Here is a 24,299-nt window from a genome sequence, read left to right on the forward strand (position 1 = left end):
ATTTATTAGTTATTGACTTATGGATATTAAGGTTTCTGTTACAGAAAATAATTGGATTTCTGTTTTGTGATTCTGGGCACTCTAGATTTCTTTATTTAAAAAGCAAGAGCACGCATCTCTCCTAACGCTACATAATACAAGACTTCATTCAGCATATCACTGTGCTAGACCAAGCCCAGGTATGAATCTCTCATCCTAGAAGTTGTACAAGGCGAGAAAGGCTTATAAACTTACATCATGCGTGAGGTCTGTAGTGGTGTCAGAAACAGTACTCAAAAAACAAAAATAGATAAGCAGAAGCTCATCTTTTGTTTGTTAAGGATGATCCCCAAGCATCACTATGGCTTTTAAACTGGCCTGCATATATGGGGAATCTCACATCCTAATCTAAGCCAACCAGCTGTGTTGCTCAATGCAGATGCAGTTATACAGATAGCTAAGGTTCCCCCCCAACCTGTATCGAGAACTGTTTGAGCTCACTTTGAGACCTGACAAGGTTACAACAGACAAAAGATAATCTTCAATTTTAAAAAAGGAAATTTCCCCAGCCTTTTAGTTGCAGAGGCAGCTATTCAGCACTCCATCACCGGTCTTGGTCCTATGTGCTATTGCCAGACAGGCTTAAATAATTGCAGGAGGGAGGGAGAGGGGAAATTTATACATTTTAATGAAGTGCCTAACACATAGGTTAGACTATTTGAATATTAATAAAATGTTTTGTATCAGATAATACTTAAGAAAAAAAATTATATACAAATCAAAGTAATCTTTCTTCCTGACCGCTCCTGAAAAGCTCCTCAGATGAAATAATCAAGTTATAATATTTTTAATTATTAGGTTGGACAGAAAATAGAATAAGTACATAGATGCGGACAAGTAAGATTTATACTGAAATGCTCTTACAAGGCAAAGTACCAAATTTCCACTTAGTTTTTTAATACATGCTTAAATCCCAATGATGGCAATGCAAGAGGTTAAACTGTGTAGAATGAAATTTCCCAGTAGGAATGAACTAAAGCCAAACAGTTTGGGTTTCCCCCCCCCGCTTCCCCTTCCACATCATTTTTTAGTCTGGAGAGGTTTTCTGATAGAGTTCACTGTGAAGCTCCCCACAGACACATCCAGGAAAAAGGAAGAGAGTCAGGGAGGTGGAAACAAGCACCCAGGTATAGGCAGAGGATGCGACTAGCTCTTTTCCTGGCAGCACGCTCTCGAGGTATTTGTGAAAATATAACTTTCTCACAATGTATGCATAACAGTACAATGTAAGGGAAGATGTTTTAAAGCAAACTGAAGATCTGTGGGAGACGGTCAGTGGGGAGGAGGCTGTAAAACAGAACAGACACCTGACCAAGCCTTGCAAGCCAGTGTGACAACAGTCTAATCTTATCGGTCTGAGATGTCTGGGGTAAATTCTTCAGTTCAATTCTTCTTGCACTTCTGGTACAAGCACACACTGCTCTACTGGCAACTGGGAATCAAACTCTTAATTATCATTCTAGTCATCACAGTTATTGCTTCTCTGATTCTGCCTTACTTCAGGCTATATTACTTTCGGGTTTATGCTTCCTCATGCCTCTTCATGCAGCAGGTCTTGATCCAAACAAACAGCTGAACACTTATTATGGTGCACCATGTTCTCAGCATTGCTCTTCAGTAAGGGTCAAGGGCACTCTGTTTTGTTTCTGCAGCAGTACAGAGAGCATTTTTTAAAATTGTCTGTACCATATTCACAAACATACTTCAAGTGAAAGAAATTAAGCCAAACATTATGTAATATACGTCCAGGAAGTTGAACAGCTCCCATGAGTATCATCAAACTTTTTAGTCAGTCTTCTTAGTCTCTTCCTCAGAGCCATCAGCAGTACAGTCTGTCACTGCTGTTCTGCATCGATGAAATCTAGTTAAATAATACTGCATCAGCTGAAAAGGAGTCCAAGTCCACACTGAGCAATGTTTACAAATCAAGAACCATCAGTTTCAAATGTTACTGCATGCATTTGCATTTATTGGCTACCTATAAGAATGAAAAAAAAAAAAAAGCTCTTAAAATTACTTTCACTCCTCAATCACATGGATGTTAAGACCGAAGATAAGAACTTCTCATTTAAGGGCCGGTCTCAGACAGAATCTAAGTTTTGTTCTATTTTACCGTAATTGATGCATGAACACCACTCACTCCTACCAGGCAATCAAAGAATCAGTGCAAATAGACAAATACTCTCCTTGCAATAACCTCCTCTTGGAAAACAATTGTGTATCACAAATCATTGCTAGCTACTGAGGTTTGTCAGAGTATGAGAGTTTTGCTCTCGCTTGCAACCGTTCTGAAGAAAAAAAAAGCAGCAGCAGAACACTAGACAATGCAGTATCACTTCAAAACCCTGAGAAACACCTGTACCTCCAGATGAGACATTATTGCATAGTTGTAACCATGCAGGTGTTATTTGGTGACTTTAACCACAACTTCAATGTAAATGGGGTTCCCTGGTATGCATACATACTAGTACATACATACACTTACAAACCAGCTCTGCTTGGTTTGACAGTCCTACACCATCCTTCTGGTGTTTCTGCACTGGGCACAGAGACATACCTGTTTTGACTGGGGGATACTTTTGCTTTTGGACACTGTTCTGTACAGGGTTTAAGTTTCTTGGAGCCACCTTAAATGAACGCACTCATCTCTTCCTGATTTTTCTTATATTTTGCCACTTCCCTCACATATTACTTAAAATAATAAAGAAAGATTCCAAATAATTGTCGTTCAGTAGCCACTTGCATTGAGGTCGCTATTAGTTTCCCTGGAACTGAACTTTAACTCAAAGTTTCAGACAGTCCCAAAATTCAGCCTACCACATTTTCACAGCAGGTCACAACCAGCTCCATGTAAAGGCAGCGTTCCTGTCTATTTGCCCTGCGGCCAGCACGGATGTACTCCTGCACAGCGGCAGAGGGAATGCCACTTTTAATAATGTTTGAAGAACAGGATTCATAGGCTAGAATAGAGGACTGATTAACTATAGCTCTTGCCTTTCCCCAAGCATAAGGGCTGGAATGACTAAGAGGAAGTAGAACAACATCGCCCCCTCACACCCACAAGCTCTGAACTATTCAGCTGATTACATATGCTTTCAGAAAAATTCAAAAGGGGCAAGCAGCCTCTGTATGCCAAGATATTTTGAGAGATACCATGTCAACAAACTCGAACCGAGTTCACAGACACAAAGTACCATGAATTTTGAAACAGTAAGAATTGGACTCAATGTAAGAAGGTGCCAAAAATTCAATTAAGGGTTCAATTCTAGTACATTGTGCATGCCAGACAGGTTGAAAAAAAGCTTTATAATTTCCTTGGGTTTTACCCCTTTACAGCCTGTGGGTTTTATAAAAAAAAAACTCATTTATGGCTTTAAAAACCTACAGAATAAAACTGTGATATATTGCCTTAGTTCCTCAGCACACAGAGACTAAACTAAGATTAGTCGCCTTCAAGATTACTCTTGGCTACATGCAAGCTAAACACCAAAGCTGTGGGAAGCACAAACAAGAAAAACTGCTGATTCCTTCTGATCAGTGTATAAAAGAAAAGCTTGGGGGTGGGGGGCGAAGCAAGAGAAGTAACAGGATTGATTACATTCTCTCCTGTAAAGAGCAGCATCTGCAGGAACAGACAGAAGTCTGGCAGAACAATTTTATAAGCAAGAGATGAATTTACTTAGGGAGCAAGCCCTGCTGGTCAGATGGAAAAAACCCACTGTCTATCCAGGTAGGAGCTCAGCGCCTCCTCCTTCCCCTCAAACCAAACCATAATCGTATCATGTTTGTGACAGATTAATTATGAAAGGCCAGACAAGTTTGGTGAAATTCAGCCACTGCTGCTTTGCCAGTTAGTAAACATGACAATTGCCAGAGGCACCTTTACTCTAGATGATTTCTTGTTGGCAATCTTACCACACAATACAACATCAAAGAGGGAGGGACTGCATAACTAGTAATAACAATTTAGAGAATCAACACAACTCTCTCTCCAAAAAGAAACCAGCGAGCACCAGTTGAGCAGAGGAGAGGCACTGAGCAATGAAGATCATTAGCTGTTCACCAGGACCAGGCAGTGGTTGTCATGGCTACCCCAAGGATGTGCAAAGGAGGTACACAGCAGGGAAGAAGAGCTCCTGGACTGGTTTAGGCTTGCCTCGGGCATGCTGCCCTGCAACAACCCGGAATGTGGCTGCTACCACAAACCCCAAGACTCTCACAAATCCACTGGATCAGTTTGTACTGCAGAACAATATAAGAATCCTTTGTTTCCCCCCAACCCCTTCTGCTTTGTCCAGGAATCCCACCTTTCAGATTTTTATTTATTTAAAGATTGGGCAAAAACTGCATCTCCAGCTAGCATTACTGCTCTCACCCCCGGAACATTGTGGTTTTACCTCTAGAAAATCCCACGGAAGTAATGTGGCACTTCCTTGCATCAGCTGCTTACTTTGTTCACTATCCTTTTTTCCCTCCCATTCATTCAGCTGCTCTATCCCTCCAGCATGAGGACCAACAGACAGCATACTGTGAAACAAGGCTATAAACAGAGTTGAATTAACCTGAAAAATAATTTCTAACTAAAAATGGTTTCTTCCAACCTAAAAATAATTTCTTTTACATAACAAGTGAAAGCAGGCAGGTATACAGGGGACAGCAGTGCAAAGGCTAACTGCTGTAATCAAGTATCTAGATGGGAAATCTACATCCTACCAACTGCTCTAAGGGTCTAGTTACACAATCTACTAAGGGTACGCTTACATCTGGAGTTGAGATACAGGAGACCCTGCCTGAAAGTGATAGGAAGTAAATGAAAGTACCAGTTCTCAGAGAAACAGACATGTAATTCATGCAGGATTATTGCTTATAGCCAGCAGAATATACCCAAGGAAATGGGAGAATAACGACATGTCCATAAAACATTCTCAGTTACAGCTATCATGGACAGTGCAAGCAGTATGTGAAGGTTTCTGCAAAGTACTTGGGTTATTAGAAGTAGTTTGGCTATTGGAAGTGGTAACAGTCATGAAGTTTTACATGCCTCTTGATACCAGGCAGGCACATAAGCACTAGCTATGACGTCTTACATTTAGCCCGCAAGTCAACTCCTTTGTATTAGGGTATGCATTTAGATTTTCTGTGTTGCAAAAACATGTTTATCCCTAAAAAATGCTTATCCTTAGCTTATGTGAGCATATGACCTTGTCAAACAGAGATTCTACAGACACATCTAGAATCATTAAGCTTGTTTAAATCTGGTAGTTTCAGAGATGTACAATGACATCCATATTTCAATCCGCACAAACAGTAGTAACAACATTATAGGGTTTTATCTCCATCTGTCAATTATGGAGTCACTGCCTTCTGGAGCAGGAAACCTTGAGGTTAATGTCATCAGAGAGCAGCACAATAACTATATATCAAATACTGGGGTATTTAAACCTCTAGTATATAGTGACTAGAGCAAAGAAGAGTCATTCCATAAGAAGTGTTTGGACTATACTAAAGCCTTGCCCTCCACACACAGCAAGGCATGCCCCGCAGGATTCTTTATTTCTATTTTTTTAAATGACTGCATAACACCAGCAGCTTCTAGAACCCTGAAAGGAAAATGATACACTGAAAACTTTCATATTGGTAATTTCTACCACTAAAAGCCAAATGTTTTTAAACTTGCATGGAGCTTGGCACTGACTCACTAACCTGCTGAGGCAATTACGCAAGCCAAAGTTGTCTTAATTGAGCTTCCTCAAGCATAATCCCTCAGCTCCAATTAAAAAATAAAAAGAGATGCTGAGAAGCTATGTCCAAAACACTTAAATTTGAATAGCCTAAAGCAAACATCTAAATCCATGTCTAGACAATTAAGAAAAGGTGGTCTTATTTAAAAAACTACTACTATAAGGCCTGCAATTGTAAGGATCCTTATACAATTTCGCTATTTGTTTCTTCTGGCCAGAAGAAAAAAAAGAATTAGAAATTGTTTGGCAGAGTGCTTTTATTTGTGACAGCTACCACGTACCCTACAAACTAAAAGCTATAAATAAGAAAACACAAAAAAACCTGAAGCTCTGTGAAGGAAGAAATCTGAAAGATTAGAGAATTTGGGGATTCAGAAGGCTCAGGACTGGGGGTGTGCACATAGCCCTTCCGAGAAAGTCAACAAAGCCTGAGCAGGGAGAACTTCAAGGCTAGAGATTGAAATGGAACATTGGATCTGCTTTCAATAGATCAAAAGGGGTGGGGTGGGGGGAAGGGGGTGTCTACCTGGCAAGTCCCATAGAAGCAGCTTAATCAAGCACACACTGATTTTTTTTTTTAAATATATATTATGTTTCCTATGAGGGTTGTCAGCGCTGTACACCACTCTGAATGAGGTCACTCCCATGCACACTGGTTGTGGGTGAAGATTTGAACTCGATTCATTGTCGACAAGAGTAGAACTAGCTGAAAGAATCACTGCGTTTCATTTCAGAAGCATCAGTTATGCCTGTTTTGGTATTAGACAGCTTTCTGTGTATACTATTTCATTAACAAATTAAAACTTAATATACCATCAAAACAGTGACAGGATCTCAACTTCTTTGTTCTACATTTTGCAGTAAGTTTAAAATTCAGGGCATCATCTTCTATTCAGAAGTGAAATGGCGGGATTTCCCACAAGAACAGAGCAAGACACAAACAGAAAGGTCCACATAGGTGCCTGAAAGTTGCCTTACCTCAGAGCTAAGAGCCCAGCAGCAGGAACCTGCTCTCAGGACTGATTTTACTATGGAAGGAGGGACACAGCAGGGGAAGTTGGTCTTAGTCAGAGGCACTCAAGAATCAATTTTGATAAGTTCTACTTTTGGATTTTTTTTTCTTTTTAATGTGTGGTGAGCTGACCCTGGCTGGACACCAGGTGCCCACCAAAGCTGCTCCATCACTCCCCTCCTCAGCTGGGCAGGGAAGAGAAAATATAACAAAAGGCTCATGGGTCAAGATAAGGACAGGGAGAGATCACTCAGCAGTTACCACCCCAGGCAGAACAGACTCAACTTGGGGAAACTGTCTTAACTTATTAAAAATTGAATCAGAGTAGGGTAATGAGAAAATAAAAACCAAATCTTAAAACCCCTTCTCCACACCCCTCCCTTCCCCTCAGGCTCAACTTCACTCCCGATTTTCACCACCTCCTCCCCTCCAGCAGCACAGGGGGATGGGGAATGGGGGCTGTGGTCAGTTTGTCACACCTTGTCTCTGCTGCTCCTTTCTCCTCAGGAGAAGGACTCCTCACACTCCTCCACGGCTCCAGCGTGGGGTCCCTCCCACGGTAGGCAGGCTCCATGAACTGCTCCAGCGTGGGTCCTTCCCACAGGCCGCAGTTCTTCACAAACTGCTCCAGTGTCATCCCTTCCCCGGGGTGCAGCCCTCCAGGAACAGGTTGCTCCAGCGCGGGTCCCCCACAGGGCCACAGGTCCTGCCAGCAAACCTGCTCCAGCGTGGGCTCCTCTCTCCACAGGGTCACAGGTCCTGCCAGGAGCCTGCTCTGATGTGGGCTTCCCAAAAGGCCACAGCCTCCTTCAGGCACCCACCTGCTCTGGTGTGGGGTCCTCCACAGGCTGCAGGTGGATATCTGCTCCGCTGTTAACCTCCATGGGCTGCAGGGGCACAGCCTGCCTCACCATGGTCTTCCCCACGGGCTGCAGGGGAATCTGCTTCAGTGCCTAGAGCACCTCCTCCCCTCCTTCTTCCCTGACTTTGGAGCCTGCAAGGTTGTTCCTCTCATCTTCTCACCCCTCTCTTTCTGGCTGCAGTTGTGCACTTCACCTCTTAACTGTTATCCCAGAGGCGCTACCACTGCGCTGACAGGCTCGGCCTTGGCCAGCAGTGGATCTGTCTTGGAGCTGGCTGACATTGGCTCTATTGTGCACAGAGGAAGCATCTAGCAGCTTCTCACACAAGCCACCCTTGTAGCCTGCCCCCTGGCCAAACCTTGCCACGCAGGCCCAATACAGAATGAAAAGGTCAACGTAGTACTCCACTCACAGTGCAGCCATCTAGGTAAGATGCCCCAAATGAGACAGTAGCATTATTTTTCCTTCCTCAGATTTCCTTAGGGTGGTTTGGGAAAGGAAGGGAAAGGAAGGGTGTGATCTCAGTCTGCTGTGGTCTTTTTCTATCGGAAGCAACAGAGATGGCACACTGCAATCGGTTTAGATACAAAAACAACTTCTTGCCTGCTCTTGCATGTACTGCAAATTCCCTTACTTACAATAAGTCACATTTCTGTTATTTTGCTGTGAAATTCAGTCAATCAGCAGGCTCCCAGAAGCAAGCTTCCAACTATAATTTAATTAAAAGGGCAGTAGCTAAGTTTCACCATATGCAACTGCCAGATGCAATCATTGCAGTCTAAGTCTAAAGGCGACGTTACTGCATGTACTGGAGCGTAGTTTTATAAGTGATGAAAGCTGTCACTTATGTCACAGACATTGCTGTAATGTGTTATGATATTACAGTTTCAGCAGAACCAAAAAATATTAATAATACATTTTGTGGAAGCATTTACAGCCAGTGAGTTTGGAATACAATGTTTCAAGTGCCAAACACTTTTTCTTACAACTCCATATTTATGCATAAAGTCACTTGAGATATGTTACATTAGACTATATACTTTGCCTGGCATTGTACAAGCTCTTAGAGCCGATTTTCAACCTCGAAAATTTGAAGGACTGAGGGACGCAGCTACTTATCTTCACTATTCAATGATTCATAGAAATAGGGAATACAGCATCAAAAGTACCTTAAAATTGTGGGTCTTTGGAGTTTTGCTGAATGCATTTCAAAAGCCTACAAACCAACCCAGGAAATTTTTTAAAAGGTCTTCAACAAAATGCATGAAGAATGATAGTCTCCAAGTCATCCCAAAATAACTAAATAGACAACGTATACATTAGCTGTGAAACAGTGTTTCAAAAACTCAAAGCAAAAGCTAATTCTTCAATACATCATTCAGCTTCCTTCACAAGACTTCAGAAGAAAAAAGATCAGGCTATGGATATAACTATGTCAAGAAGATGAAGACAGTTAATTAAAATGTCTCAGGGTTTCAGAAAAGAAGTCTATCACTGCATAAACTGAAAGCAAGTGTGACATACAAACCAGCTTGCTTTTCTACAAAACAATACTGGCTTCAGACTTTTGCAATCAGCACTGGGCTCCACTTACATTTAGGTATTGTCACTATTGCCAGGAGAGTTATTATTCACTTATGTTAACACTATTTAGATCAGAATTAGTTTCTCAAAGAACAGTAAGATATACAGACTGCTTTAGAAAAAAATCAGAACCCCTAACCAATTAACCCTAGCATTAAAAGTAGATACTCTACCCTGATTAATTACAAATGGCAAGTCATAATTACAAGGATTGTTATTTATAATGCACAGATGTTGTTTCTGTAACACTTCTCAGCTTCGTAGTCCATTTCTGTACACAAGATGCGAGATCGTCGCAGCCACTGGTGAGCTTCCAGCTAGCTACAATTACTCTTAGAAGCAAGTGCATATATCAGGCAGACCGTCCTGACAGCCAGAGTCCTGACCGCCAGCAACAGCCGGTATTACACGCTGGCTGACACCATCTCCGGAGCGCAGCGGCATGCCAGCAGAGCTCCCCCTGCCACCCCGGCAGCCCTGGCACCTTCTGCGCTGGCAGCTGCTCTGGAGCCAGCCAGGGCCCCGTGCCCACAGAGGTGGCCAGGCCATTACCATCCAGCTAATGGAGCTGTCCTGGCACAGCAGCTGAAGCTGGACAGGACCTGTGAGAGACTGTGTTTAAAATCAGTTGAAAGAGCTGTTTTGGCAAGTGTGCTGAGCCTGACCAACAGAGCCACAGCTGATACAAAAATCAAAATGAAAACAGCCTGTAAAGCTGGTCTTGGACAAAAGCCTCAGAGACGAAAGGACAAGCAAGAAGAGTCACTCAGAGGGTGTTTACTTCTGAACTAGCAAAATGGAGTCAATGAACAAGTACGTTTCATCAAAATCAGTAATACTGAGAGAAAAAATTTCACACTACTATGTAACCTTCACCACCTCAAATATTTATCTAAGATAACTGCGTAAGATCTGTTACAAAATAAAGACTCTTTCTAAAAACTACAGAATAATCTGGATGAAAAATTCAGCTACTAGCAGGATTTTTCACTGTATTTCATACAGTGGAAAACTCCAAACAATGCATATGATAAGAATTTCTTTTTGATGTGAAGGATGCTGATCACTGATCTTCCCGAAGGAATGGGAAGCATGGAAAGACCGTGAGAAAAGAAAATTAAACTTCTCCTTCCTCCTGCCCTAAGGCCAATTGCAATTGTTGCCTCTCAGGCTTCAGCATCATTGCTATCTGCTCTGCTAGTAGTTTTCACATACTTTCAAATATTTTCATTTGTCTGTCTAATCTCGATGATTTCTTCAACTCCAGAACTTCAATTTTATATTGTTTCCGCTTGAGAGCAGGTCTGTAAATATTGGAAAAAAAAAAAAAAGAGGAAGCAACCCAGGCAATTACGGACATGATTACAGACACCAACACGGGCAACGGAACAACTCACACAGCATCTGGACAGGAGGTAAAAATCAGCTAGCATGGCAAAGTGGACAGAATTGCCACTAAAATCCTCATTTTTCCCACATCACCATTCAAGTCCTTTCTCCCTCTTGCTTATTCATAAACATCCATGAACTTACTGGCTTAAGAAAAGAAAAACCAAAAGGAAACAGTAGTAGCCTCATACTGTTCAAACTGGGTGAGCTGGCAGGGTATGAAGAGACAAATCCAGTGTCCCACATGTGTTACTGAAATTGTTCAGAGAGAACATCTGGAAGAGCAGCAGTTTCAAGGGACAAATGGGATAGTTGGAAACGGAAAGAGAAAGACAGAGGGGAAAAACACCCAATCCCTGCTGTGCAGGTATCTTATCCACAACAGAAGATATGCGACATCCAAAGAAATACAGCTTCTTCAATTAGAGGCAAAAAACGAGGCTCATTTTACTGGTGGCAGGGGGAGAAAATATTCACGGTTTTGTTCTAACAGTTTTGTTTATTCTGGCCTTGGAGACCTATGGCTGTTGATACATCCCTCTTGGCTCACCACGGACAGAACAGCTCAGTTTAGAGTCCAGTATTCAAGCTGCGTCTGGAAGGTGGAATCTGGCCCTGAAGCGCACTTCTGCGGATCACTCTTCAAGCCTCATTGGTTTGAGTTTATGGGAACTGATGCTGTTCCAAGTATCCTCTCAGTGATGAGCCATTTAAACAACACATGCAGGGAGCTGAATTTGTCTTAACCTTGCTTATTCTCCCACACAGAGAAGTTTGTATCATGCTAGATCTGATTCTAAATGCTAAAGCAATTCACATGAACAAGAGCAATTCACAAAGTACTGAAGAAATAGTCCACTTTTGTTGCTCACTGGCTCACATCTACACAATCTCCCTGTGGCTATATAAACACAGTCATGGTATGTTTTACAGAGGGTGTTTGGGGTTTGTTTTTTTTTGTTTGGTTGGTTGGTTTGGGTTTTTTATGGGTTTGGTTTTGGGGTTTTTAAGATTTTTAAATGTGTTTTTGTAATTCGAAAACTCCAATACCTTACAGAAGGTAATCAAATTATTTCTAACACCCAGAATGAAAAATGAGAATTGAAACCTCATTATCTCCCCCTCCCCAAAGCAGACTACCTGTTTTCCAGCAAGTCTTACGTGTGTCCTCTAGGATTTCCTATGGTGAGTTAATATTAACTCTACCTTTTGTTAGAGAGACTTTAATACTACTCCCATTTTTTTTATTACATGCTATGATTCATGCGCGTCTAATATTTTACATTGGTGGGTAATACACACATTCTTATTAAAAATTAGGTTAATCTTTTTAACTAGCGTGGCTTTGAAAACTAAATAGGCTAAGCTGAATTCTTGTGCTGCTTATAAGATCCCAATTTTCAGGCTTTCCCCAGGTTACCTGATTGTTACGTCTACATTAAGTCATTAAATGGGCACAGTGGACAGCTGTACCTCAAAGCAAGGAGTTTAGACCTAGTCTTTGCCAACCAGCTCCATTAACACAGCCACAGCAGAAAAGATGTTTTAATTTTCAATCAATATATCTCAGCAGTACACTCATTAGCCAACAATCAACCAGAATGCATTGCCTCATACAGACCTCCCGGAGCTAGTGCAGCTGTATGCAAAGTGTTGCCCAAAGCATGCATGTTTTTTGAGTTATTCACCACAGAACAGTTCTTCTATTGGATCCAAATACACACCAATGCGTAAATAGGCAAAAGCTCATCTCTAATAGCATGAAGAATCTGTTAATCCTTGAAGAAACACACATAGATCAACTGTACACCTTGTGACAGCTAGATTCTATACTTCAGCCACCTCTGTCTCATCACCAGATAAACTTTCATTGTGATACGTAAGATACTGTTTAAAGTTATGGCTAGCCATCTCTTAGAGGGAGAAAAGCAGGCACGGTGGTAGAATTTAGAGGGGTAACATTACTTAGGGTATGACATTATCTACCTAATGTTCTTAAGTTTTTCTTCTTTGTGCAAAGGCACCCAAGGCAGAAGATAAAAAGCCTTTAAGTAAAGAACAATCCTCAAATATCTTTTGTTTTAAGTAGTAAACTGCCTGTCTACAGGGGACAACAGCTCAACTGTATCAGGTGTCCAATCCTGTTTGATGCTCAATGGCATGGATTTCTACACAGCTTAAAGAGCAAACAGTGATCAGCTGAGACATCAGCTTTGTGCTTGTTTTCATAAAAATATAGGGAAGCCAATTGCAGCAGACAACAAACCTTAAACAGAACACATATTTTTTCTAGCTCCCAAAGTCTGCAGTAACTGAGCCTATTAATAATAATGGAATAAAAGTTCACTGTACATCTTTTCCCCGAAGCTAAATTAGGAAGCTAGACTTAAAACAATCCAGTCTTCATTGCCTATAGAGTTGTAATATTTGCATGCTTACTGCAGCTACCAAACAGAATAATAATGATGTCAAACATGACCACACACTTGCCTAGGTAAGACTTAAATTTATGTCTCTGTGTAGCCAAAAATTAATAGCCTAACATTTGTTTTCCCATGATTCACAGAGTTTCAGAAATTGTTACAATGTACTAGGAGGAGCAACAAAAGGCTGAGTAAAATAATGTATTAAGAAAACTCAGTGCAGCAGGACTTGAAAACACACTTAACCACAGGTGTAATTACAAGCCTGAATGGCCACAGTTGATCCCTAACCTCAAACACTGCTTACATTCCCATTCAGCAAGCCTGCATTAAGAAAAAAGATCTTTACTACAGTCTTATTAAACAAACATTTCCTTGTAATTGTTTTAAAGGTTCTACTAGTTTAACCTGTTTATATAGAAAGAGCCAGACCATGACGTTACCAAATTAGAGCACTAACTACCTCCAAGTCCTCACGTTACTCAGATTTTCATAGGTCTCAGCACTGTCTTTTTGCGGAATTGGTTCAGGAAGAGAAAAGCAACCATATTCACCTGCTGACATCGGCAACACACCACTCCCTCTAACAATTGCTGAGATTACTTTATCCAGCAACGCATACTAGAATTTTTTCCCTGTAATGTCCTGATCAAACCGCGGATGTCTCAGATACGGTATTTCATTTATGATATTGCTAATTAATTGTCAACGAGGTCAAGCTGGTTACTATGAAATAAAAGCTTATATTCTCAAGCAGTGTCTTTCAAAGACCAGAGGTACTTTTTATGTCTAAGTAATTTTCCAAGCTTGACTGACATCAGTCTAGCTATGAATTCTTTAAGGCAGGTACTTATATTTTAATTGGACTACCAACGATGCCAGCTGAGGTAGCCAAGTATGAAAGTAATGTGGATTTAAAAGCTCAAATTTAGCCAGTTTGGGGAAATGTAAGTCCGGCCTCCATCTTTGATATCAATCATGGAAGCAGATAAAATAAAAGTAATTAAAATATTCTTCTGATTCTGTGCACAGAGTGGATGGGAAAAGTGTCTCAAACTGTGTAACAAAACGTCAGGCTGGACTTCAGCAATAGCATTTTGCTGACAAGGAATGAAGCTCTGGAACAGGTTGCCTGGGGAAGTCTCTAGATCTACCTGTATCCGCTAGATCCCCTTGAGAAGGTTAGACAAGCATGTCTGGAGCCAGCTGACCATGACTTGAGAAAGTAGATGAACTAGAAGAGTGAGTTTCAAAGTTCCTTGTACACAGCATAAATTTTCTCCATCGTCCAGGTTCCGAAAAAGATACATACACATATACATCTTCACCCATATACATTCTATGGCCCCATTTTAAGAATCATAAAACCATGCATCTCTTCAACACTGAAACAGTGCTGAGAACTTTATCTACCTAACGAGTAATGATCTCACATGGAAGATGCATGAGAGGGAAAGCAAGAGAAAGACTATATAAACCTGCTCCTGATCTATATTCTACACAAAATGAAACAACTGCAAAGGGAAAACCAAGAAAGGTCCAGCTCAAAATATCTTTGAATTCAATGATTTGGGAACTCCTTGGCAAACAGGCAAGTAAGGTTCAAATCCCTGTTCTGCATCAGGTTGGAAACACAGAAGTAGTCACCGTTTTGTGAGTTTTATGGCTGGCACATAAACCACATTAGGAAGCAAGTTCTGTTCACTATGCATCTTTGCTTTTATTTAAAAGGTCTGAAAAATTGTGGAGTTTTTCTCTTGGCTTGAACTAATATTACAAAAACATTTTGGAAAATTTTGCCTGTTTAGCCACTCGGTCCATGGGGGGGGGGGGGGTGGGGGGTGGGAAATGTTAATTACACAGCCCGAATATGCATTTAATGTCCCAGAGCCAAGTCACTGTATGTCCACAGGAAGCATTAACAGGATACATGCCACTTGGTAAAAGTTGTGATGAGCATTTTTCAATAACTGAAGCTATCAGCAATATGATACTTCTCTATGCCTTATGAAATTGAGCCAAAATGGCAAAGCCTACTTAAATTTAGCTCAAATGCCAGTTTATTGTGAACGTGTTCTCCTTTTGTTCCTATATATAGTGTCAAAATTCAGGGCTGGATTTCTGACAGTGCAGCACACTCACCAGGGCTCAGGTGAGAGCAAACAGGAGGAGCCAAACACATGAGATAACAAGCCTCTATTTTGGTGCCTAACTGGGAAGTAAATATTCCAGGGTAGAACCAAAACAAAAAGAGAACACTAAAAATCCATACACCTGGTTGTTTTCAGAATTGTTATACTTTAAAGACTGTATGTAGAACTTTGCATTTCAAATACTACCCGTGTGTTCAGTATAAGAAGTTTGCTCTACGAAATAGAAACATCACAGTACTATGTACATATAGGCCAAGACACATTAAAGTCAATGGCAAGACTTGAATTCTGTCATATTTTGCATATATGAAATCTGTGTGTATGGATTAAAAACCTTACATAAAAATAATTTTATGAACTTACAAAATTATAAATGTTAAGTCTATTTGAGGAGAAGTCCATAACCTTTCTGCAACTGCAATACAATGTGCAAGGTTGAAATGAAGACAAACAAATTGGCTGCTGATACAGGAGGCATTTAGAGATAGAATAGACTTTTTTTTTTTAAGTGTAAGAGACTGGCAATAGAAGAAAAAAATGCTGAAACTACCTTCATCTGAGCAATACAAAAAACGTTGCCACTCGGTGCTTTTACCTCAACTACCTGATGCCTTTGTTACAGGTTATTGATAGTCCACTTCTGAAATACCACCAAGCTGTCAGCTCCCACTCAAATACTAGCCTAAAAGCACCTTTCTTGTTTTGAAGACAGACAAAATAATCATAAATTCATATGTATCACTGTAGACTAGCAAACCCTAATATTTCAATTACGAGTGAAAGTGAAGAGATTCTTACAAAGAAAACAAAATTGTTAACTTTTCTTGCCATACAGACATGAATGCTACAGTATAATTTAGCATATAAGCAAACTTCATGAATTGTATGCTAAATTATCTTTAAGTGTAAGTCTTCAACAAACTATACATGTCATCAGCCTTTGATATAGAACATGCTATTAACTCATAAGGCAACCATTTCTAACATATCAGAATACAAGAAGGTCTAAATAATCAACTTAAACAGCACGTATAGGTGCTCGCAATCCCTGTATGCATCACGAGATACAACAGTGTCACAGTTTGACAGGCGTTTTTATCATGTAAAGGCCACTGCTAATATCACTATGCCAGGCCTCTTTAGTAGAAAATTCCAAAACTTGAAGTGGTTCATCCAGTATATGCACACAAGATTAGCCCAAAGTTAACCTTACAATTTTAATAGAATTTAAGAATAAAAATATTCAGATTTTTTACTCAAAACCAAGATCACTATGCTCCCACAGAAACAGTTAATCTCAGATGAACCTGAGTGAATGCTACTCAGGCCTGGAAATATTCTAAAACAAATTAATAAAAAAAAAGTACCAACAAGAAAAATAAGTGATTTTCCTAAGCATTTCCATAGCTTGCATAAAGACATCAATTACCATAGCTTGTCTTCTAAATTAATGATTCGGAGTGATGGATTATTCATGCAAGTTGGCCAGCTGAACGTTACACTTTGACTCTGGGGAAAAAGTATAGCATGTCTTAATTAACTGTACTTTGTATAAGCCAGAAGACAGTCAGAAAAATTTTATTTCTCTAGTCAACCAGGTGAAATGTAAGAAAATAAAAGTAGTGGCAATTTAAGTATTAAAATCTTCAGTGGTCTCCATAATCCGTATTTAAAATGAACTAGGAAGAGCACATTGCCTCAAGCGAGCTCTGTAAAGTAGTTCCAAATTGCTGTTTTGTTGAAAGAACTGACTTCAGATCTATTCCATTTAAGCATGAAAAAGGTTGGAAGTTTCATGTTAATATGCTGTTTCCTGTCATATGCACAGCCTTGGAAGACTCCAGCAATGGCACAATCTCTTGTTTCAAAAGGATATCAAGTATTTTCATAGCCTTGACTGAAATTCAACTCAACACTGAATTTTTATGTGAGTGAATGATACATAATTATCTGAAATATTTTCTAAATGAACGCTGGATTCTAACGGCCTCCTTGAACGTACGTAACAGTTACGTGGTGTGTAAGTCTACTGATGATATTTGTTACTTTGATCAGGACAGTGCAAAATATATCTACAATTCAAACAACATCTAGGATTTGCAATTGTTAGCTTTCAAAGTGTTATTCAATCATTGTATTGGAAGATTTACAAAACAAGAATGGGAAATTTATTATAAATGTTACAATTTATCCTTAGATTAAGCAATATGAATGATCTAATATCTCTCAAAATCTATACCAAGCTGCTCTAGGACAGCAAAGACCTCCATGCCTGATGAATTATATAACCATCTAGTTGCTTACATGGCTTATATACAATATATTAAGGTTGTTAAAAGTATTGGTTTCATTCAAATAGACCTTTACCTTTTAATGAACTAATACCCAGATGCCTTACACTCATTACTGGATTTTATGAGTAAGAAGAGTCTTTTCATTTTACATTGGAGGAACGCAGATTAAATATAGATTAAATTACTTGTCCACTACCAAAGGATCTGAAGCCAAGAAAGCTTTTTTTCCTTCTTCCTTTAAAACTATCCTATCCATTGGTCCTACCCTCTCTCTCAGTTCCCAGGACAATCATAGAGCCTTTGAAAGCAAAAAATTTCATTTTGTCCTTGCTCTCTTAGTACTTCAACAAGATTTCTGGGGATTCTTCTAAAGCCCTACAATTCTTAAGGAATTAATAATAACTCAAAGATAGGATAGTTACTTAGATAAGGATTAGGAAAGAATGGTGAATATCAATTCAGTTAGTCTCTACCAATCCTGAAGTGACAAGTAGTGGGAACACAGATTATCATACATCTGCCTCCACAGGCCTTTCACTACAGGTAAAGACGATATACCCTATTAGACCAGCTCCCTGTAACAATTCTTGAATGCAGATTTGAATTGATGTTGCTTTCTTTTTCTTCCACATACAAGATATGCTAGTGTTCTCAGTGAGAAACATGCTTCCATCACTTCAAGAATTTATTTCACTGTGACTGAGTGGAAGCTTGTCCTCTTGAAGCTAAAGGGTATTTTGTTGTCACGTCATATGTGAAGACCTGGTATCAGTTATGTCAAATTCACAAGTCTACTGTGTTTTGATATTGTATGTATATTTTCCTCCCTCACATTTGTATATAAAAAATTACCAGTGGCACTTTTTTGCTTCACGCATATCATCCCCTCAGAATAAATCTACTTACAGTCAATTTGTTCCTTATTCACTTTCATGGATATCTTCTCTATATGCTCTGCTGCTCCATATCCCCTATAATTAGACATTTCTGCTTGCTTGTTTTTCTGATATTTGTTTTTCTTGGTATCTCCTCATAGATCTAATATCCTGCTTTCTTTAGTATTTCAACACATGCACAGTAGGGAGAGCAGATGGAAACTGCCAGCTACAGATGATGCCAAGTACAAGCGGAGACTCCAAAACCTCTAAAATCCACATGGGTTTTTGTGCTACCATGACATCTCCTATGCCTCAGCGATGCTGGGGAAGACTAATCAAAGGCACCCTCCTACAGGAAATTGAGAACAAGCATGGCTGTGGCAAGCAGTGACCATGCAGGTGACTATGAGGTAAGGAGCTGCACTCAGGCACGCATGGCACATGAGACTTCAGAACCTGTCCACAGGAAGAAGGATGAGAACACTTACAGCTACAAAGCACCACAAACATTGTTTCAGGCTGCTTAGTCCCATCAGGCATCATCCTTCTATTAAGAATGTTACCTCATGTCATGCTGAATTCCCAATAGGTATGTAGAGATGCTCTTTACACGCCTGAGTTTGTCTAATGAGGGGCAAGGGGAAACATGGAAAGAAGTTATTCATCAGCCATTCTCTTGTCTCTGGTTTCAAATAAAAAAAATCTTTTTAAAGAAGACAGTGGTCTGAAATATCCCACCCCCATGTAAACTGGCATCTTCTGTTTGAACTAGTAGGACTAGAACTACTCCTGCTTACTCTAAGAAGAAAGCCACAGCCAGTACTCCTCACAGTTCCACTTCCTTGTGATGGCACTTTCAGATGGCAGAAGTAAGGAGGCAGGCAATGCCCCTCAGAAGTTAAAAGCAGAGGTCTGTATACACACCCTGCAGGAGCACAGAGCACCACAGGCATAGCAGAGGAAACATTAGAGCACACAGAGGGAGATCTCTACGGTTAGGCCTAGGCACAGAGGGAGACTGGTAAAACAGACAAGCAGATGAAGAGGGAAGGCCAAGTTCTGACAGAAGAATTACCTAAGGCAAAGGCAAAACATCCCTTCCAGACTTTCACTACTATCGGTTAGGGACAATGCTAATCCCTATCCTGTGATACTTACGTCAACATTATTGCAGGCTGAAAGTGAGATCATAGCAACCAAAGACCAAAACAGTGTTGAATTAAAAGGGTCCAGCTCTGCATCTCCTATGTCTGCACTGTAAGCACTAGCTGGTTGTTCTTTTCAACACCTTGCTTGACTTCTCTTAAGAGATCCTCAGGCACTGCTGTCCTCTTCTTCCCAGCTCCTCAGTTTGCAGACCTCCACTAATAGCTTCTTTGGATAGAGAGAACTGGGAGAACGGATGTGTTCATGAATTCTGTGACTGGACTCATCACAGCCAGTCACAGGACAAGACGACAAGAAGGTCCATAGCACATGTAGTTGTGAAACAAGATGTTATTTTTCACAGCATACTACAGAGGTATAGCAGGCACATTAAGCATTAAACTGAAAATCTCTTCTGTCATCTTCAACTCAAACATCAGCATTGTCAAATGTTACCTGAACCTTTATTTTGGAAGTGTGCAGTCAGCTTTTTTTTTTTTAAAAAAACTTTAAAAAAAAAGTAATAAAAGACACCTGCTGCCTATAACATTACTGTGAATAAACAATATTACTTTAATAAAGGTTTTTATTCTCCATATGTAAGTGCACGTGCTTTTAAAGACAAAACAGAATTACTATAGTGTTTCAAAAGTCCCTATCCAGTTTAATAGGAGACTAGTTTAGTCCTCTTTAGTACTTGTACGAATCATTAGACAACTTTCAACTCCCACTGATTACTTTGTTTTTGGCAGACATTACTGTTTCCTCCCCCTGCTTTTTTGAATAAACCTGAAATTAACAAGTCAATAAACTGACATATTTACAGTAAAAATAACTTGGCTTCCCTCTCTTCTTCCTCCCACTTCTCAGATTTCTCTTTGCAGATGAAAAGGTTATCCTTCACCTACAAGCTTTACGTACACTTACAGCAATTTGGGTAGGGACCTACCCATCTTTCCTTTACACCAGCAGGACCTCAAGTTGAAGACCCGATATTACAGTAGATTGTTTGTGTTGTCTTAGCTTTTGATTAATAGCTTTAAATAGTTTAGAAACTAGAGCAAACGCTTTCTTTTGAAAAAAAAAAAAAAGATATCCAAGAAAGAAAACATGTGTTGCTTCAGTGAACTCAAATTGCTCTGTGAAGTACACCATTGTTAAATGCTCCAAGAACTGCTTTAATTTAAATGTGGAAGGAAAAGCATTTGAAAAGGGCAGTTTTAGTGTACCAATTAAAAAAGATGTCGTAAACTTACATAACTGACATGTACCGGGAAAACTGGGGCAGTGAAGATTACCTCAAACATAGAAACGGTGACTGGAAAACAACTTCCTGCTACCCTGTCAAGGAAGGAGACAATCTCCAGTAGCTAGGTGATCATGAGGAGTTCAGACAGGCTGCCTTTAGCAAAGGTACCCATGCTCCTAACATTACCTTGACACGCCAAGGTCAGTTAAAGAAATAGTGTTGAAAAGTAGATGTCCAAGTTCTCCAGCTTACCCCAAACTTCTACAAGGAGAATCAAGGGCTGCAATGGCATCGCTGCTCAAAAAGCGCCAGACGCAAAATGCAAATGTTTGGGCATATTATCTTATTGAAAAGGTAATCAAATCTTTTGCTTTCCTGTGCTGTCTGAGCAAGATTCCCAGAATTCAGTCAGCATTTCAAAAGCAAAACAAAGCCTTAAATATGTTGTTCAAAGAAGTCAGAAAGGAAATGATTGTTCTCTCTTCTCAGATGAGGAAGTCCCCCAAACATGCTGTGCATACAGAAACATGGATGATAAAAATAGATGAAAACAGAAGAGCACAGGAGCTGAAATTCTTCCAAAGTTCAGAGAGATCATTCCTAACTAACTTGGTGTTGTATATTTAAGAAATCCCACTGCACGCATGGCACAGTTTCAGCTTCAATTCTGACAGAATTGATCTTTCTAGAGGAAGCCAACTGCCCACTGGCCCCATCAGATCATCAGGGGTTTAGAATTGTCAGACATACAGAGCAGATTAGAAATAGTTTACATTATCAAGCAATTATTCGTTTGGATGTAATGGTAATGGTGAAAGACTGCAGGGCTCAAGTACATAAATAAGTGGACAGATGCCTTCCAATTAACAGGCTAGCTATTTAGATAAAACTGAATACAACCACATCGTTTACCTTTCTTCTTCTAGATAGAATGTTACTTATCATTATTGATTCTTCCTGAAAGAATAGTCTCAGGGTCTGAAAAAATAAATATTACGATAATTCTTGAGAAATAAACACTCAACTAAGCCAAAAATCCTTTACAACATAGGAGGTCAAATCTCATTCCACCCAGAAGCCAGACACATATTTAACTCATTAGCTTGTATCAATATGAATTTTTCTCTTTTCCCATCTCATAGCGACAGCTGCTTTGCAGTGACTCTCAAACACCAAAAAGGAAGCGGATAACGCACGCAGCTTTTATCACATTAGCCACAGTCTGCAGGTTTCATAATCATTAGCTTTGAAGTATATTAAACAAAGCAGAACATGACCTTACAGTTGATACTTTAATCACACCACATAAGAACAATTCTTTACCATACATACTTTATTAAGGCCACCAAACAAGATGCTATTCAGAACCAGTCAAAAAACCACACACAGGCAGAAAAGCACGCTACTGTTGCACAGCTGAGCGCAGCCAGGCAGCAACCACACGGCAGGGAGGGTTCGCTGCTTTTAAATGCGGAGTCATCGGACAACTTCCGACACGTACCTCTGATTTTGGCCAGGCTGAGGGATCAACAAGCAGCAGAATGTGCACAAGACTAATAGAGAAAAAGAAATTGGAGCTTTTAGTTTTAAAATAACACAGTGTAGTGTAGCTTCACTTATTAGCAAAACACAGATTGTCTTATCTACATTTACGTTTAGTGCAATATGTAATTACCTTTTTAGAAATAGATTTTTGTGGAGGGAAAATGAAAAAAGACAATGTGGCATTCTTTCAGTGAAGTCGGGAAATCGAAGATATTTCATACAGGCATTCATCCTATTTATATTCTCACAGACTTTCTCCACATAAACCCCTTCCTAATGACTGTCATAAGCTATTTACACTATAACAGAAGATATATTCCTAATGCGATTGATGGAGTTTACTTACATCCCTGTCATTTTGTACTGCTTTAAATACAAAATACAGAGGGAAATAAGTCCAAAACTTTACCCTTATTTTGTTTGTCTTGAAGTGGATAGCTTCGGTATCTCCAGCACAATTTCTCAAAGAAATTTAAAGAAAACGTGTTGTTCCATCAAGAACATCAGAATCATTCACTATTCAGAAAATATTTCCTTTCCTCCTGCAGGAATGCACGTTACATTATTTCTACCCCAATTTCTGCTAACCTTTTGTCATCCAGTTCACAAGACTAGCAGCACTCAAAAGACACTAATTAAAAACAAAAAATTTTTAAAGATATTTCCAAATTTAACTACTCTGACCTTTCATGTAGTTCAGGAAAAATACAAAGTCATCACTAATCGCAGTTGACTGTATGGACATCTTTCCCTATCATTGGCCCATTATACTGACATGTAACCAGAGATACCAACTATATCAGAGATATGCAAGTATACATAAAATAAAGAAAATCAGGCCTTAACTTTTAAAGCCACGTTTACACACCAAATTTTAACATTATTTTGAACACCCAACATAATGAAGATGAGGACAGCCTAAAGGCTGAGTATAGGACAGATGCACCCTATATTTACGAAGACATAACGTATTGGCGACACAGAACATGGACTGTCAGAAATAATTTTAAAAAGCGTTCAGCCATGACAAAAGTGTCTTCACGGGTGATGAGCAACTAACACACTAATTTGAGATTTTGAGAAAAAAAACATTAGATAAGTTAGTTGAAAAGGACTTTAAAGTGCTGAGAGTAGCTAGATCTTGATGTGAAGAATCCTACCAGTACTAACTCCTCTCCACTTCTACATTTTGTGATACATAAGATTATAAATTGAATTAAACTACGCATAAACATGACACATCTATGGAATAAATTTCAAGAGTTATCACAACAACGTAGTGTTCACAGGCACACGCTCCCAGAACTCCACTAGGCTACGTATGAACAGATATCCATTCTTCCATATGAGAGGAAAAGATGGGAGGAGGTAGCAAGAGAGCCGAGTTTTAAGAACAAGCACAGAAACATACCACACCAGTCACCTGGCAGCTCAGAAATGCATTAGTCTCAGCCCATTTTTTGGAAATCACCTTGAGCTGGCAGCACTGCAGCTAAGGCATTCAGTAGGCCAACAGACACACAGAATATTGTGTGCCTTCTACAACAAACGTGAAAGTAGATGAGCGACAACATCAATACTTTCACACACGTGTGAACAAATCACTCAATCTCAAACTCAACAATGTGAGCACATAAGACAGTCAAGTCTTGTGGAGATAAATTTTGGAACTCATGACTGCATTTAACAGCAAACTTAAGCCTTCACCTTGCATTACCTTTTAAGTTGCCCTACGTAATTCTGTAGGTAACCCACACCTTAAAAAGCCAACCACCATTCCTCCTCCCTCCCCTCCCTTGACAATTACTCCTCATCACACTCAATCAAGCCACAACAATACTGAAAAACACACAATGGACATAAAAATAGGAAAGTATGAATCTGGTCCAAGACCTCACTGCTTAAAACAAAAAAAACCCAAAACCAGAGAAGTGTCACAAAATTGATGGAGGGAGATAGCAGATTCTATCTTAAGTATCAGCA

The 24,299-nt window shown here is 39.8% G+C and overlaps 1 protein-coding gene across 4 annotated transcripts in view; it reads right to left on the reverse strand.

Annotated features, from left to right (window-relative positions):
* The window catches only part of SERPINI1 (serpin family I member 1), a 54,515-nt gene that overhangs the window by 28,643 nt on the left and 1,573 nt on the right, over positions 1–24,299 (reverse strand). The window contains exons 2-3 of one of the 4 annotated variants that reach the window (XM_075098548.1): positions 22,273–22,324; positions 21,684–21,749 (exon numbers count right to left, since the gene is read on the reverse strand). The exons of 2 other annotated variants lie outside the window; for them this stretch is intronic. The gene's annotated coding sequence lies outside the window, so the exon portion shown is untranslated. The remainder of the gene's footprint in view (positions 1–21,683; positions 21,750–22,272; positions 22,325–24,299) is intronic. One more of the 4 variants, XM_075098546.1, reaches the window with a different exon arrangement.

This window comes from Phalacrocorax aristotelis, chromosome 7 (genome assembly GCF_949628215.1).
Source record: "Phalacrocorax aristotelis chromosome 7, bGulAri2.1, whole genome shotgun sequence".
NCBI classification, from domain to species: Eukaryota; Metazoa; Chordata; class Aves; order Suliformes; family Phalacrocoracidae; genus Phalacrocorax; species Phalacrocorax aristotelis.